This window comes from Dermacentor albipictus, chromosome 3, assembly GCF_038994185.2.
Source record: "Dermacentor albipictus isolate Rhodes 1998 colony chromosome 3, USDA_Dalb.pri_finalv2, whole genome shotgun sequence".
NCBI lineage: Eukaryota > Metazoa > Arthropoda > Arachnida > Ixodida > Ixodidae > Dermacentor > Dermacentor albipictus.
Genome location: NC_091823.1, coordinates 60,365,282 through 60,384,228, shown reverse-complemented (window position 1 = coordinate 60,384,228; position 18,947 = coordinate 60,365,282). Strand labels below are relative to the sequence as shown.

Sequence of the window (18,947 nt, the reverse complement as noted above, 5' to 3'; positions counted from 1 at the left end):
GAGACCAAGTTCTCTGTTTTGCTAACTGGTTCACTTTGTTACCGAGCCTGCCAATATCAACCACGCGGCGACACACACAAGCCTTAAGCCTGCGTTCTGAAACTTTCTCTTACATATTGTTCGCGACTAATTATTAATGACTAATTATTATAATTACAATTATTATTATTATTTATTCACTCGTTGATTGTTCCTGGGCATGTAAGATAAGTTATTGATTCATAAATGTTTATTACAATAGAAATCCCTATAACGAAGGATCCTACTTATAGCAGCCTCAACTGTACGAGTCTTAAATATGTGCCGGAGGCCGTCCCTGCTATCTGAGGAATTGTGCAGTGAAGCAAGAACCGGTACCTAAATATCGTCATATACAAGGAATTTACGACTTCGAGTTCATAATAATTTTATACAAGCAAAACTTAAGCTTGCGCGAACCTGCAGGCGAGTGACCGCTGATGTACAGATGCAGATGTCGTCGGCGTAGATTTGAAACACTCACTGTTTCCGGTATAGGGATTCGGCCAACCCAAGAAGCGCGAGGATGAAAAGAATAGGGCTTAGAACACCACCCTAGGGAACGCCTCAGCATGTGTAGTGATCGGTTGTCGGACCATCTTCCGTACGTACGAACAAGGACCTTTGTATCAAGTAGTTACTGATCCATCGATATACTCGCCCTCCTAGTTCAACTGTCAAAAGTGCGTATAGAATGATTTTATGGGAAACGTTGTTGTAAGCGCCTTTCACGTCAAGAAATAGTGCTACTGATAATAGCTTCCAAGATTTTTGCTGTTCTACAGATGATACTAGATCGATGACACTATCAATCGATGAACGGCCTCGTCGAAATCCCGCCATAGAGTCAGGGTAAATTTTGTGGTGTTCAAGGCACCATTCCAGACGCGTGAGTATCATACATTCCATGAGCTTCGCAGCTGGCAAGTGCTATAGGCCGATATGATGCCAGTTCGAGTGGTGACTTTCCTGGTTTTAGCAGCGGTGCCAGGCGGCTGCGTTTCCATTCCTGTTGGACGACACCATCTCGCTATGAACCATTAAAAAAGGTTGAGGAGTTTTCTTCGTGCTTCTTGATCTAGGTGGCGCAAAGCAGCATATGTTATGCCATCGGGCCCTGGTGAAGACGAACCCCTACAGAGCGCCATAGCAGCTTTTAACTCTTCCATAGAGAATGGATCATCCATACTTGTACCTCGTGGACCGGGGATGTCGCCTAAGGTCATGTCAGGGACTAAAACTGCGGCGCCAGCGATTTTCGCGCAAAATTCCTCTGCAACGTCTATCTCACGGTAGTTTTGATAGAGAGCGAGGGCGTTGAAAGGGCGTCCTTGCTGGGGACTTGAGCAGAGACCCCAGGGTACGCCACACACGGGACAATGGCTTGCGGGGATCTAGTGACTCGCAAAAGCATTTCCATCTTTGATCCGCTAGCTTATCCATTCGGCGCTTCGTCTTCTTTTGCATGCGCCGAGCTTTTCTAAGGTCAAGAATTGATTTCGTGCGCTTGTACCTCCTTTCAGCTCGGCGACGTAGTGCACGATGCCTTTCCAACTCAATGTCATTCTCTGTACGCCTTGCTGAATGTGTGAAGCAACGCCTGCAATCTTGCATCGCGTCTGCAATTATGTCTTCTAATTTGCGTGCGATACGTTTCTTGCATGTGCCTTATATACGATCTTGAAAGACTGGCGAGTCAATTTGGCGAGATACAACCCGTAATGCGGCGTGTAGTCCATCGATTCTCACACAGGTCGGAATATGATCCCTTCCATGGGTTTCAATAACAGTGAACCACTGCACGCTCGAAGTCAGGCAACGTGACACCAAAGTCAAGGCAGCTGCTGTATGTGGTTCCTTGCAGAAATGTCGGGCTTCCATCATTTAGAAGACACAGGTATTGGCCTGATGCAAAGGCTATTGGTGACCTGCCCCTAGAATTTTTCCTGGAGCTTCCCCATATATGGTTATGAGCGTTTAAGTCCCCTGTTATTATCCAAGGACCGGGAGTAGCAGCCATAATATCTTCTAGTCTTTTGCTATCAAACTGACTTGTTGGGGAAAGGTAGACTCCAATACGAGTAAAAGACAGCCTCTTCTTTTTCGCAGTAACACAGACGTATTGGTTACCGTCGTGTAGCGCTACGGGTTGGGAAAAATACGAAAGGTCCTTGCGAATGTAAACCAGAACGTTACTACTACGGACACACGTGGTTGAAACAAAAGGTTCATATCCTGATAGTTTTATGGAGGCTGATAAGCTCGGTTCACAGATCACCAGTGTAGGAAATGTGTTGTCAAACACGAACTGTCGAAAATCCGAAATACGTGACCTCAGGCCTCTCGCATTCCATTGGAATATGGAGGCACTTTTTACATCACCCCGGAACGATCGCTGTTGCTGTCGATGAGCCATGGTTCTCCTGTAGAAGGTCTCAAGCACTGGACTTCTGAAGGCTCGCTACAACCGGGTTGATGGCATCCAGCACTTGCAATGCACTTCGAGCTGTTGGTGTCTGTAGCTTGTCCAGAAGAACACGAATAGCACTCACCAGAGAGCTGATCATGACTACAATTTGTTGCTCCTGGTCTGACAATTTATCAGGAACAGACGAAGTGTTGAACTTTTGCTTCAGAACTCTGATTTCGCTCAGTAGGGGCATGTAGCCTCCGGAATGCAGGCCAAACGTCAGTAGCCGTGCTGTTCGATGCACTTTCGTCCTTTGAGCTGACTGCGTTTGGCCTGGGCGGAAGAGAGGGTAGCAATCTACGTGGCTGGCGTTCTGCTGAGGCTTTGGAGTGTCTTGATCGACGTCGGCGACGTGATCATCGTCGCCTAATAGATGTTGCTGCTTCTCGGTGAGACGAGTGGTCTCTAACCATTTTCTTCAGTATCGCCAATTCTTTTAGAATCAAAGGGCATTCCTTCAAGGATGCATCGTGAAGGCCGCTGCAGTTTGTGCACTTCAGCACATTGGCCTCGCACGTGTTAGTTGTGTGGGGCCCAGTGCAGCGAGAACAGACGGTAGTATTATTGCACACACTACTCACATTTCCAAGCTTCATGCACTTCCAGCACTGTAGTGGTTTTGGTATAAACGGGCGAACTGCGTGTCGGAAATGGCTCATTTTTACATGCGATGGGAGGGATTCGCCCTTAAATGTTATCTTAACACACCGTGACGTGCCGAGACGAAACGCGTTTGTGATGATGGTGTTTTCTGTAGCCGGCTTGATTAGGATCGACAGATCGGAGTCGACAATGGCCTCGTCAACATCGTAAATTACGCCAATACTGACTTGTTTGTCCAGCGGAATATGAGGGCGGACTTTCATCCCGTCAAGTTCCGTGACATTGCGCAAAGAATTCAACGCAGCCGCATGTTCTACGTCAATCACTAGGACGTTCTTACGGGTGTTCACTCTGATGTCTTTGATTTCATTCGGAACCAGTGCCTCTAGATGTGAAGACATGGCTTGCCTGTTGAGACGTCTCAGGTTGTCAGTAGCGAGGACTGGCGCGAACAGGATGGAGAGCTCCTCGGTATTCCGCAAAGATCTCACGGTGGACTCACTCAAATTCGAGGATGCGCTGAGAAACCTTCGCTTTGCTTTCCGACTACGCACCAGCTCGAAGGTGTCGTCACAAGAATGTTCACTGCTTACATAGTACTGCATGGTGTCGTCGCTGTCAGTGTCGCTCTCGGTGCCGTTGCGCTTCCTGGAGGCAGCCGCCGCGGGCACTGCCGAGTCCGGCGGACGCATGTGAGACTCCATCTCCATCACAGTGAAGGAGGAAACAGCAGTTCACTGGCAAAGTCTAGGAAATTCACAAAATGAGTAGAGCTGGAAGACTCGGCGTTCTGCCCCGAAGGCACTTCGTCTCTAAATACCCGCCGCACTTGTCTTGTTTTCAGCGTTGCAGTTTTGAATGCATGCTGATCCTCTTTGTAATTGCTTCATCTCGTGGCTCATTGAAAAATTTTGCATACGATTCCACAATAATAAATTGGCTATTGAAATATCATACCACAAGAATAACTGAAACTATATTACATTTGAAATTTCGGATCGTGGAAAGGTCATTGTTCCAACCTATTACTATATGGTGTACTCACTGAAGAGCACAAACACCTCCTTACACATGTTCATTAACAAAGAAATAGCTGTATATTGCCGTATAGCAACTTAAGATATGCCCTTTATGTTATTTAGAGCGAACTGTAGTTCATATACCTGCACTGTACATTGCATACAGCCACGATTCTGAGTAACAGATGTTACATTTTCATTGTCATAAGGTAAGGGCATAATTTGGATAACAAATAATATGCCATCATTACAGATATATTGTTTCTCTAATAGACAACGCCATTTTATTTTTAAGCTCGAAAAACGGTTCGTCTCTAACCAGCAGTGTTCTTTATGATAAGTTGTGACTCAAAATTATAGTATTTTCTATCCTTGGCTGCCTTTTCGCCGTTGATTATGAGGTTCCAAATCAGATTAAGGCTGGCATTACGTGATTCTTTTCATTTGTTTTTTTTTTCTAACCCAATCTTCCTTTCAGCTGACATGGAAACAAAAGTGGCTGCATTTTCAGTGTAAGCTTTTGTCTTTTGTCACTGGATGTCTCGCCCATTACAGGGCTCAGTAACTGGCTCACTTTTCTCCTCCTGTGGTCTAGAAATCACGTCATAAAACGCGGAAATACCCTCGTGCTTATCTGATGCATTGTACTTTCGCACCTAGTAAACCTAATGCCCGCCATCTATTTTGATTTTTTTTTTCTGATTTAAGTTGATAGCAAGTCTCGTCGCCATATCGCGTGGAGCCTGCATGCATAGGTGTCATTTACAAAAAAAAAAAAGAAAAATCTTTTCTCTTTGAGTCAGGCGCAATTGATAGCCTCTCCTCTTATTTTCGCAATCCTCCGGCTTTCCACGCTCACGATGCCTCGGCGCGATAAAAAAAAAGATTGTTTTGAAAAGCAGCTCGTTTTTAAATACATGCGCGAATGACGGCAAGAACAACTGGCAGCGAAATGACGAAAACATCCAGATCTTCGTAATGCATTGGGCATAAACGAATGGAACGAGGCGAAACACACCCAGTCATCTCCGAAGCGTGGCTGTAGCCTTTGCAACCGGTATACGGCGCGCGGGTGTACGCGAAGAAAAAGTAAATACTCTTTGTTTCTGCGTCGCCCAACTGTAAAGAAACGAAAACGACTGCGACTTGGTGCGGCCTGCATTCATTCATCACGGCACAGGCAGTTGTCTGTGTTTCATGCCGTAGATGTGGAACTTAAAAGTTTATTAGTTGCAGCATTCTTTTCCCCTGAGCTTAGAAAAGCAATGCAGCTCAGCGGAACCGAAGGTTAGGCCAAACAAAGAGGCTGTTCCCCTTTGTGAACCACGCGAGCGTTTCAATATCGTAGCAGTCACGAATCCAATCCGCAGTTTTCGACTACCGTAATCATAGTGAATACTCTGCAGTAGCCCTACACCTTTTCCTGCTTATGAATTAGAATAGGCTGGCAATAACTCTACGCAAATCCAGGTTGTCTCTTATCTGTGTTTTTTTTTTTTTGACCAAGGCGCACTGTTTGAGAGCAGGACCAACTGCGTGCGCGGAAATTCTTCTGGCTACCTTGAAGGAAGATTGGCGTGAGACAAAAGGATTGCGTTTTGTCAAACGCGAAATGAGGGCGGGCCTGGCTCCAGCGGCGGCGTTTCCTTGATGAACGGCTTAGGTACTGCCACGCGAACGCTAAAACAAACGTCTTGTCGCGTGTGCGCTCTCGGTGTCAGTCACTGTCGATGGCGTGAGAAAGGACTCGAAGCGTGAGAAAGGCAGTTGTCAGAACGCACGCAGCAATCTGCGCATTTAGCCTTGCAAACGACAAATAGCGGCTGGACACAGTGGACGCAATAAATGAATGTTTAGTGAATTTCATTGCACTTGCCGGTCGGCCCGAGTGTTTGTCAAGGACAACGCCTCATCCAGGACAAAGAACACTGCATGCCTAGAGAAGTGATATGAACACCTCGAACTTTATGCGAGGCTTAACTGACAACCACTGAGAGGATAAGTGCCTACCTAAAGTGTTAAACCTGACTCTCGTCTTACAGGGGAAATGGTTGTTTTCAGTGTTGCTTGCTTTGTTGGCGTAGAATAATTGTGTATGACGTAACATGTTTATGTTGAGTATATATATATATATATATATATATATATATATATATATATATATATATATATATATATATATATATATATATATATATATATATATATATATATATGTATAAATAAGAAAACTAGCTCGTACGAAGAAAGCAAAGTCATCAAAATAAATGGGAGGTCTATTGCATGAACGTTTGTCCTGTTATTGTGAACGTTTCTAAGCTCCCAATTCCGGAAAAATTACATAACGCTGCGAGCGGTTTCGTATATGTAGGTCGAGCCAATCAGCGCCAGACGTGCATATTTTCACCTTATGCTGTGTTATTTTTCTCGGTTTAAGAAAGACAACAAAATCAATAAACAAAAAGCTTTACTGGTTAGTAGGTGCGTTAAATTAGTTGTGAGTGTGTAACGTCTTAACTGTGATATCAACGTTCTATTTCTCTCCTTGTTCAAAATACCGCCTACGTGTTTATATCTCAAGACATCAATATAGGATTGTAATTAAAAAAGGAAACAGTCGGCGCAGGAGCTGCATTGATCTGTTGTATTCGCTCGACCCGAAGCAGAAGCCGCAGTTCACGTTTATGCTCCTCCTCAATCTTTAAGTGCTTGAGAGATAGAGAGAGGGAGACTTAAAGGTCGAGAGGCTTGCCTTGCGGCATGCCTTCTTCGTGGAATTGCGTTTTGCACGTCACCTTAGGGGCGTATTTTTATAAAATATGCGAATGCGGAAAGGACATAGTTGGATAGAGACGCGTTCACAAGCGTACAAGATATTTAGAGAGAGAAGAGCTTTTGAAAGTAGGGCATGCATATGAGAAATTAGCGAGACTGCGAGAGATACGCCCAAATCAGTAAGAGATTGTCTAATCTGTGTGAAGCTGACGAAACTCCGAGCATCGGCGAAGTTGATTGAGGCCGAGACGCTGTGAGAGCTGAACGTTGCTGTGAAAGGTAAGCGATGTGTACTGGGGATCAGGCGAGGACGCTTGAGGTGAAGCTAGACATTGTGAAATCGCGAAAAAGTTGACAGACTAGACTGTGGAAAACGTGAGAGAGGACTTTAAAGCCGTATAAAATGAGCTCGCACGCAACATCTTAGAATTACGGGGTTAGAATAAAGCGTAGTAAAATTAATGTTAAAGATAAAGATGCAACAGCAATCGACGAGCAGGGTGTATACTACCCACGAGCTAAACATGAGGAGTGACGCAAGAAAAGTTCCGGAAAAATAACACCACAGCTTTTGTTCGAACAGGTTTGAAAGCAAGCACGCGCGGCAGCGGGGGCTTTTGGTGCGCATTGCACAGGGGAGCCAGCAGATGGGCGGAGGAGCGCATCGCCCGCGTCGTCGTCGTCGTGTACGCGGCACTAAGTGCTTCGGCCTTTCGTAAAAAGGAAAGCCAAAAACTAAAAGAAATCTACGTTAGGGAGAGGGAGCGAGAAAGTGAAGAGGGTCTAGTGAAAAGGACTCTGTTGAGAGAAGAAAAGCGGGGGAGGGAGATGTTGCGAAGACAGGTTGGGAGGAGACGGACGAACGGCATCTGACGCTGCCGATCTTGCTCTTCTTGCAGCTGAAGAGGAGGAGGAAGAAGACACGCAGTAAACTTCGGCGTCGCTCGCTCCGCTCCCTCTCTCAGCCTGACGGCAGCTGCGGCGCCATTCTGAGTCCGGCGCCAAAGAGGGCGCCCTTGATGGCAAGCGCGAGAGACGTCGTTGTAGGCATTCGCAGGGGCGACGTCGGTCACGAGGAGATCGGCGCGGGGTTAATGGCTCTCGGCTGCTCCATCGCAGCAGACTCTTACTCTCAACACGTCTCATCCATTCACCGGCGCTCTTTCGCACTCAAAACGATGCAGCGTTGTTGAAGGTATACACGTTGTGCTGAACGAATCAGCTATCACCGCTGATCAAGATAGTATTCGGCTTAAAGTGCATGCATACCTGTGTCTTGTGCCAATCGTATGCGTAAGGCGCCGAGAGCTTTCGTGTTGTGCAGTTAGGTGGCGGTCGAAGAGTTCACGGGACTCTCGCGCTTCACATCTTACTCTTCTCGCTGTTGACGACAACGCAAGGCGTTGGCCTGATGCATGCTGGGCGGAGCAACACACCACGCTGGCTGTCTTGGCTGTCGAATGCCAACTCTAGCTTCTACCGCGCTGCACGTATCTAGCCGGATAGAACGCAGTGTAGAGGCACGCGCGGAGACGCCAACGGCCGGATACTTCGGCCCACGCGTAGTAGTACACACATGCCTGGCCCTGCTTGCAGTCAGGAGCATCTGCTCGGACTGCATTTGGCCGTCAGAAATGTTTTGCAACAGGTGTGCAAACAGCCCACAGCTTGGTTGTCCTCACGGAAGGTCCTTGATTCGGTTAGTGGGAGGCAATTCAGTTGTGACAAAAAACTGCACCCTCCGGAAGCAATAAAGGAACGTTGAGGCTGTGCGAAGAAGAGCGGACATGGCTGCGATCGGCATCTTTGTGGCTGGGACAAAGTAAAATCGCGAACCCACCTAAGGGATTTTCTAGCCAGAACCTTTTCCAGTGTGCATGGGACTTAATTGTAGCATGCAGTGTTATTATTTTAAACTTATTCCTGTTTAGCATATATGGGCCTGGCTTCCAATTTGCGCTTAAGTTTGACTAGAAGCATCGAAGAAACAACAACGATAGTATAAATGCTGTTGTACTCAAGGCGTGTGTTGTCGATCATATCAATTTTGAGTAGTAGCAGAATTAATTTAGAATGTGAGCTATTTCGCCATGTTGCATGTCGCACACATATATATTTTATTTCAAAGAAGAAGCATTTACCATTATCGACCTTAAAGCTCCCAGGATCAACAGTGAATCTCAAAGACAGCAGTAATTAAGTTTGAAATATTTGCGATTTCGACGAGATAGAAGCAATCGATATATAGCGTACATGATCATTCGTTGCTTACCAACGGTTCTAGTTGCTCGAAAATCTGGTTACATTTAGTGTGAGACGATAGCCGTCGCTTCTACAAACGTCGCGATTTTTGTCGGTGCAAAGCTCTTGGTGCAACCTCTATGTCCGAAAAATATCATACCGGACGATAACTCCGAACACCGCAGGCGTATCGCGATCGCACAGGGGTGTTTGCGCTTTTTTTTTCTGTTGGTCCCAATGCGCTGAGGTTACCATCTTCAAACTTATTAGTGACTTTCTATTTCTGAACTGGCGGTAAGCTCATGCAAGTGTACATACCAAATAAACGTCTCCCTTTCAACGGCCCGTGTTAGGGCTAACCATGCATTAACCGACGAGAGGTGGGTCAAACGGACTGTTCATGTTCAACAATATTTCTTACAGAGAGAGCCGTGAATCCACATGCAGAGCCGCGGTAACGCACATTTACTGGACGGCACTTCCTCTGATCAGACCAGCACATCGCAGCATCGCCATAGATGGGTGCAGGCGAAACCGATATCCACGCTCATCCCACGTCGAGGACTTCCGACTGCATCTCTAACCTCCACTCGGTCGGGACGCCCGGCCATTGCCGCAGTTTCAGCGACGAGAGATAGAAATGGGTGGGAAGGTGAGCACATCTTTCTTTTAGGTCATCGCCTCAAAAGTCGCTTTGGAAGGCGGAAGGTCTAACCGACCTTTCTGCGCGGAGGTTAGGATAGGACGGGGTTCGGGGGCGCGGACGCTGCTTGCTTTGCCAGAATGCCCGCCATCTTCATTTCTGGCCGCCCTCTCTATTCTCTGCGCGACCTCTCAGTTCATTCGTTTGCATTCGTTGCTTTATCTTTGACTTTGCTTTTCGCTGTGCCAGCTGGCTGTCCCTTTTCGCAAAGAACAAACGATCCTTGCCATCCGGTGGTTAGAACGATGTACGGCTTTGCTGCGAATCCTGTATCACTACACCGGAAGGATTTCTCTCTTCTCTTTACCGTCTTTCCTGGACAGATGAACAGCCAAACAAGCGCCCTTAACAAAACGACCACCCGTGGTGGGTCATCCGTCCGGAGCGTTTCTTTTTTGCGTGTAAAAGTGAAAACTGCGCACGGCGAGCAAGACTCGAGGCACCTGGCCGTACGGAAATATGCGCGCTCATACGGACAACTATAAAAACACGCGGTGACGTTCTCCCTGTCTTGCTTTCTTTTGTTTTTCATACCTTTCTTTCCTGTTTCGTCTTCTCGTGTGCCTAGACATTACTGCATCCGTAAACATAGCTTCCTCCGTTTGGGTAAGCTGACGGCGCTTGTTACGCAAGACGAAAGGGTGCAGAGGGTTCATTATTAGAGTTGGTTTGCTTTTGCTTTTTGTTATTCACGCGCATTACGAGTTCTTTTTATTGAAGATAAAAAGATAAAAAGATGTTAACTGATAGACCATTTCACCCTTAATAGCAACGATAATAAAAATGAAGATATTGTAAGAAAAAACAAACGTCGCACATTTACTAAATATAGAGTGGAGTCAGCTAAAGAACGTAAATGAATCTGCAAATATAGTTCTAGACACACTGGAACGTACAGATACAAGGGTGAGGAGTTGTTGCACCAGGTAATACGTTATACTCAGCTCCGACATTATGCACATACTCAGTTCCGACCATACGCTAGAAGCTAGAAGCTGTGATGCGCTCATATGAACAGGTGCACAGGTGAACAAAATACAAAGCTGACATATCACACGCGCACAGACACAGCGGCTAAAAGCGGTGTTCCTTGCTTCAGACGCACAAAGGTGATTATGACAATATATATATATATATATATATATATATATATATATATATATATATATATATATATATATATATATATATATATATGTGTGTGTGTGTGTGTGTGTGTTAGACAACAAGTGACAAGTGCCGAATAATACTAAAGGGGCAAATGGGTTGCACTTATATAACTCTAACCTATGTATGCGGCACCTGTATGAAATGTTCAGCATGGCTTAACCGTACCGCACTGCGTCCTCGCTCACCTGTCATTAACGCCACAGTTCCACATTGATCTCGAACTTACGCTAACTCATAATCTACGCGATTTTATAACGAATGCGGTATTCGACAGAAAAGCTCCGCTCACTTGCACTGGGGCAAATTATATGACCGAGCATACATATATAAATCGTACACGTACTTTATCCCCGCAGTGACCTGCACCGAAAAAAGTTATGGTTGTATCACGACTATAGCTCGGGTACAGGTTTTATTGTTTGCTCCTCTTTCTAAACCCTGATTTGTGGATGAAATTATATGACCTTCTCCGATTTTTCGAACAGCGCCTGTCGCACAAACACAGGGCAACGCCTTAGACTGCGGTACGCGGACAGATAGAATAAACCGTAATTAAGAAAAATATACGAACACGTTGCGAGTTGTTTTTCAATTTCGATCGCTTCTTTTATTTCTCAAATCGTTTGTGATGCGCGCTTCCTCGACGCAGAGTCGCGGAAGCACTCGATTAAACGTTATAGTGACTTTATCGATTCAACGCTCGACAAATCACGACCGGTCGCGTAGTGTCTTGTCTCAAACAACGCCCACGCCGCGGTTCACGGGGGAGCATTTTATGCGACAGACAGGCCTTCAGAGGGGCCTGCCCGCACTCCACGCAGCAGGCCCGAGCGTGTACCACGCTTTATTCGTTTACGTTGTTGTTATTCACTTGCGCGAATGGACTGGGGCGCAACGTGCACGACGCTGCAGGAAGTTTCGGGACGCAGCGCTATATCAGACCATGAAAGGAGCGTAATATAAGTGACGTCCCCCAACACAACTTCCTCGATCGTGGCTTTCAGCTACTGCTCCGCTCCGTGGGCCCTGACTGCCTCTTTTCTTTGTGGAGGTCTATCTTCGAGCATGATGCGCGGCCACTGTCCCACTAGAAGCTGAGGCGCTTTATGGATATCTGGTGTCCTGTGTGCCGGCGTCTGAACTTCAGCCGAGAGCCTTTCCTCTTCGAGGATGTTGCGGTAGCGTCTGACGGGTATACAGGTGAACGGGTTGAATTCAATTGCTCCTTTGTGCGATGTGGCGTCATCGGGGAATAAACTCGGAGCGTGCGATTCATATAACGGTCACAAAGCAGTTGACCAGAGCTCGCGCTAAGCCTTAATTGTGTTGAGGTTCTTAACGCCAAACTGCACGTACGCCTACCGGCGCGCCAAAGTTCGCGCCCACGCGCCTACTCGTGCGCAAATGGCGCTGGACAAGGCGCACGCGTCTAACCACGGTGCGAGTACAGAGAGAGAGAGAGAGAGAGGGAGTGAGAGAGAGGAATATAGGATGGCAGGGATGTTAACCGGTCAAGGGTCTGGTCGGCTGCCCTACGCTGGGCTACCCTGAGCTTTCGCGCGCCAGCAAGCGCATGTTATGTTCGGCCTTTACAGCAACTATAACGCTTCAGTGACCCGAATCGTTAGGACGACTGCTACTTCCGGTGTCTGTGCTTCAGGAATATTAATGTTGTTGCTCGAACACACGTACGTGAAGTTATAACTGCTTCAGTTACAGGCACGATGGCGTTATAATAAGCTTTTGCTGCTGCGGTTCTTCAAGTCAAACAAACTGAGCGACCGCCTGTGACTCAGCGAAGACAGTTTCAATTCGTCAGAGACTGCGCCACACACCAGCACTTCACTTTCTGTCGTTCACTTTCCTCGCCTTTTCCCTTCCTCGCGAGTGGTATAGCGAACCGGATCCAGTTCTATTTAACCTGCCCGCTATTTACGTGTCATATTCTTTCTCTCTCTCTTTCTCTCTTTTTATATGAGAAGATCGTGTGTGCTAGCAAGCAGCTTCAGCTCGGGTGCCGCTATCTAATTACATGAGAGCGGAGAGATAGTTATTCTCAGCAAACGCATTGGTTGATTGTAAAAGAATGAGTTAAAATCTGGTTACCTTAGGAAACAACTTATTGATTCCGGTCTTCATTATAAAGGATTATTGAAAATAGCAAACTTATAGAAACCTCAACTGTCACGTTTACAACTCTGTAACTGAGCTTTGACCGAAGACCTCTAACAGAGGAACTTATTTTAAAATGCCATCATTACAAGCCATTGCAGCTGAGGGCGACGAGGGCACTGTTGCAGTTTTTAAGGACAACAGAATTAGACAAGCGGCTGTAGCATGAGCAGATGGTTCATAGTGCTGAAAGTGCTACTGTGCTGTGCGGTGACAGTATGCCAGTATGCGAAAGACGCACCGTTCTGTATCTGAAGTTCATCGAACGTCACAATAGGCGTGAAGAAGGGGGCACGATGAAAGGAGTGTCGTTCAGCGAGTTGTAAAAGCATTTGTGGCGAATAATATGCGGGACAGTGGGCGGTTACGAAAAAAAAAGAAACATGTCAAGACAGATCCTGATTTTAATGAAATGCTAACGTCATAAGAAAAATGAATGAATCTGGTCACACGATGACTATACTGTACTGGTCTCAGTGCATTAATGATATATGCTGGATGAAGGTTGGAGGTAGCGGCGGTGAATTGAAGTTGAAGTTTCACAAATGATTTGTACGCGATAAATTTGAAGTGTTGCGAACCATTACGAAGTTGACGTTTCCTGAACCTTAAGGTCTTCTTTGGTGATGAAATTACATTAGTCGCATGTGTATTGCACCAACGTGGTAGGACAAGGTTATGCCTAAATACTTCTACGTTAGGAGTGATTCGACTGGCACATCAGCGCTGGTGTAAGTAGAAAGAAGGGAGTTATGACGCCGGGAAAGGGAAGCAAATGGTCATTTTTCCGGGTTCACGGTAATATCCCAAATCATGCACCTGATTTGTACGTTATTAAGGCCTTCAGCGAATATGTCTGAGTAGAAAAAATAGCCACAGTTCGGTAAATCACACAACTGTCAATGAACATGCAAATATGACAGCATACGTGCAACTGAAGATCGCTAATGTACACTGGGAAAGGAAGTGGTTCATAGGCTGAGCCTTGTGGGACGCCTGCAGTAACGTGAACGTTTTCGGACGAGTGGTTATTGACAAGCATGAACTGGGAACGCTTATTTAGCGATTGTATTATCAATTTCACTACTGGAGAGTCTAAGTTCACTCGAGATAATTTGAGCAGTAAGCGGTGATAAAGAACTGTATACAAAGCTTTGGGGTTGTCTTTAAAGTGACAGTGACCGACTGTGATTGTATGTCTGTGCTCCTTTCTTTCTTTATCTCTACTTTATCACTTTACCTCCCCCTCCTCTCTTTCCCCAGCGTAGGGTAAGAAACCGGATCTTCCCCTCTGGTTAACCTCCCTGCCTTTCCCCTTTCCTCTGTCTCTCTCTGTCTCTGTAATTGAGCAACGAAAAACTATATCGCTATTCTATAAACTGCACCTAATAACACCTGTACAGCGAACAAAATTAATTTATTATACACTGCTTTAAACTATACCACCAACTTGTAAGTAGGACTTTTGCAAAACCGTCTTAAACATTGTAATAATTTGGCGAAAACTGTAAATTTATGCATCGACATTCTCCGCCTCACATGCTCTAACAGATGTAGTTTACAGGACTGCGATATATGCGTTTGGTGCAGAGTTACCGATGTGTAAACTCCGTACTTGCATTTCTTTAGCCAGCTAGCTTTAGATAACACTTGTACAATATCCAGGCTAAACGAAATTCTGCTTTCTGTAATCACTGGAATTTACCTTCTTTCTCAAATACAACACATTTCATTCAGATAGGTCTAGTGATTGTCTCATGAAAGCAATTCAGCATTTTACGTGTGCTTAAATAGGGAAATCTGAGTTGACCCCCAGCCAAAGCTTCCTCATGAACAGGTGATGCGAAGGTGACTTTCCGAACAAGCTACTTTATTACATCCTCGAAGGCTTTAGCAGACAGCCAACAATTTTGCTGCAATAGAATTAGCAAACACCGACAATTGCGGGGTTCCTTTCATTTTTCACAGGAATAAGACATATGCACACATATTAGCGCTGCTAAAACACCGTATCCATACTACGATAGCGCAGATAAATAAGTAAGTTTGAGCAAAAATGAATTAGTGGCGTCAAAGGAGTGACCACACAGGAGTGTGATATTGCGCTCATATAAGTCACAAATCGGTGTAATCAACACTTCAACTTAATCCATCTTTGTCGCCCTTTAAATAGAACGAGAAATTCAAGCAGCAATAAATGACCAACTATTAAACAGATTTTCTTTGAAATGATATCGAACTAACGCAGCACTTGTACGTATGTCAGTAGTTTCTCAATTTCTTATTTAAATGTAAGCTCGCATAGATGGCAGCCAAGAGGTGAGAGGTGAAACTCACCTGTGACAGTGCAATTAGACCGGATCAGGTGGATTCCTTGAAATGACGGACATTATTTGCACGATTAATCGCAATCTCCAAATAGATACTTGAAGATTAACTTATCATGAAAATACAAAATTTAGCGTACACGTCGCATCTGCGAACTAGAAGCCGAAAAGTAGTGACGTTGTGTCTGATCTTAAGACATGAACCAATGTCGAGACAACAGTGCTGTATCTTCAGTCCGGGAGACAAATTATCAAAATATCCGGCCTCGCACCACTGTTAAAATCGCTTAACGCAGAAAGGTGGCGTTCACCTAGAATTGTGAAAATGTGCATGTTGGAAAAAGTGGCAGCGTTTAGTGTTTGCTTTCTCTCTTACCAACTTCCCCTTTCAGCACCTAGCCGGCGTGCCTTTATTAATGAAGCAATTGTCACAGCACTTCTCCAGAGGGCTGCCCAACAAAGAAAGAGTCTGGGGTGCTACGCAGGAAGGCCCAAGTATGGCAAAAAAAAAAAAACGGCATCTGCGTGAGCTCTGTACTCAGATAAATGAGCTAATGGCATCAAGACATAAGTTCAACATTCGGCACGCCTACAGTTTCATTGGCTCATCTAGATTCGCTGCTGGGTTATCATCACTCCATGGGTTGTCGCAAAAGAAGGAGCCACGTGGTCAAACCATCGGCGCCTTCTTTCATTTGTTTATCGTTCCACCCTGTGCATTACCTGTGCAAGTAAGTTATAGATAGTTCTTTCAGGTGTATCTTTATTACGTATTTTATGGTAGATTATAAGCATTTCAAGATGCACAAGATGCGTAATTCGCAGTTTATTGCATACTACGCTGTACCGCGAGGGAACGATGAATAGGCAGATAATGCCCGAAAGTAGAGACACGCCCTTGCCTCGCCTCGCTACTCCCCAGAAAGGCGAGGCAACCGGCTTGCGCCGAGTGTGTATATTGATAGCGAAACAGTCAAAGTGTTGCGATACTGCGACATTGCGTTGTTAACAAAAGGTTACAGAGGCACTTAAGTCTTCTTACGTGCATTGAATGTGAACGCAGTATGACTATTCCGCGCGAAACTTTTCGCTTGGTAATATGCTCGAATTCGGCGCAGTCAATTTGAGCGTGGGTCACCCAAATTTCGGTGGTGGGCAAAGTCAATTTTGGGAGTGGGCCAAGTCGATTTTGAACGTCGGTCAACTCAATTTTCGCATTAGACGAAGTCAATTTTGGGGACTGGCTACAGAGGAGGAGGAGGAGACAAAGGGGAGGAAAGACAGGGAGGTTAGCCAGTGTAAGTACCGGCTGGCTACCCTGTGCTGGGGAAAGGGGTAAATGGAATAAAAGGAGAAAGAAGAAGAAGAGGGGAAAACATAGAAACCAGAAAATTCACACAGTAACGGGACACTACGCGCTACAACATTCAAAGGCGGTCGCACAATTCCCATGGCCTTAAAGACTTCAGCAAAGCCCTTAAAACCTTGAGTGCCTAAGCCCGTCTGGACCAGTGTCCTAGAGCTTTTTCCTCCGAAGTTGGCCACCGAAGATTTGGGGGTGGGGTAAGTCAATCTTGTGAGTGGGCCAGGCCGGTTTTGAACGTGGGTCAACTCAATTTTCTAATCGGGCGATGTCGATTTTTTGGGTGTGGGCCACTGCGTCCGTCCGGCGCCATGTCTGTTCAGCGTGGGATTTCGCAGTGGGAGCCGCAGCAGATCCAGCGCGGGGAACGTGACGTCATCACAGGGTGAGGTGGGTCTTGGTACGATCGGATGTTGACGGCGAACGGACGCCGGATTTTAAACTCCATGGGGCGCATAATGCTTTCGCATTAATAAGTGGTGCGAGAGCGTAACACTGCCCTGTCTTCTGTGTTTGAAACTAGGAAGCGGCGTGGGCAGGATGCGTTCGTGTTTGCATACGTGGCTTTATTTCGACATTTTGATCCCTGCTGGTTTCGCGCGGTCCCCGCTATCTTGGTCCCCTTACTGCCGTCGAGCACACTCAGGCTAGCGAGAAACTCTGGGCGTTCTGCGTAGCACCTCCGAGCCCGTATTCACAAAAATCCTTATACACTGAAGTTCGTAAGAAAAAAATCCAGTCAGTGCTGATGCTGGACATCATTAGCGAAATCAACTGGCCAATGGCAAAGAGAATTTACGAACTAAGACGTTTGTGAATTCGGCCCCAGAATTAGAATTCACTTCTTCAACGTCTGCACCAGGTTGATGTTGGCGGAACTGAATAAAAGACCGGGGAATAGCTTGACGAATATCGGTGCTCCCTACAACACGCATTGTTTTCAACGTCGTTCAACTGCGCTGGCAGTACTATGGCAACAGCTGTGACAGCAACAAAACAAAAGTGAATGCAGACACACTTGAAGCATCATATGGCAAGGTTGACATAAGTAAACAGTAATTTGTTATTATGTAGAGACTTATAGAGGAAGTTAAGAAAGAGGGTCAGTATTCACGAAGCCCTCTTAAGCTAGTTTAGTTCGCAAGAAGTAGTACCAGTCAATAATAATAGGAAACATAATGTTAGCGAAGGCACTCGACTAACAATAAATAGATGCTACGAATAAAAAGCTTGTTGATTCAGCAGAAGCTTGTTACACTGGATCGCCTATTCCTGACAAGCAGCGAAAGCCTCCAGAACGCGGGAAATTGTGAGTTCAGCCAGCTAATTTTTTTCTATTTGCGTTTGTTTGAAACTTCATGCGTATATCTTGGTGCTGAGGCCTAGAGAGGTGACTCAGGTCACCAGCTTTCGCCTCCGCATCATAAATCTAAAAAAAAAATTATGGGGCCTGATTCACGAAAATATTCGTTCGTAAGTGCGCTCTGCCATTCACTGGCCACACTCGCTAATAACATATATGTCCAAAATGGCAAGTTGCTGCCGTCTGCCCTTGCGAGCAGCACCAGCGTAAAGACATATATGTGACCATGGGCCCTGCTTTGTGATCTTGCCGCGCATGGGCCGGCACGATTAGAAAATGACGAAGGGAAATGACTTACGCGCGTTCATGGTGCAAAATACCATAGTTAATAAAGGGACATAATGTTAGGGAAGGCAACCGACCAATGAGAAGTAGGTCTTACGAATGAAAAGCTCTCCACCTTGCGGGTTTCTGCGGAACTATTACGCAAAATACCAGTGCATTGTGTTCAAAATGTAATTGGGCGTGCACGTTGCAGGCGAACACATTTAGTCGATATTGCAATGCATTATGGAACAATATATTGCTAATGTTTCGCTTTCACTTCCCCACATTCCATCTACATCAGAGTGGGCACCCTTGTGTAACACGTACTCCAACCTGAAAATTCCAACAACAGAAAACAAGGCGAGACGACTGAAAGGAGTGTTGTACCAACAATGTTTGTTTTTACCATCATGCTCTATAGATACCGTCTTTTTTGGCGTACCATCGACACGCTTC

At 45.7% G+C, this 18,947-nt stretch overlaps 1 protein-coding gene across 3 annotated transcripts in view; it reads right to left on the bottom strand.

Moving 5' to 3' along the window:
- Positions 1-18,947, bottom strand: part of LOC135898758 (uncharacterized) — a 139,783-nt gene that overhangs the window by 41,414 nt on the left and 79,422 nt on the right. The gene's annotated exons all lie outside the window — the stretch shown is intronic.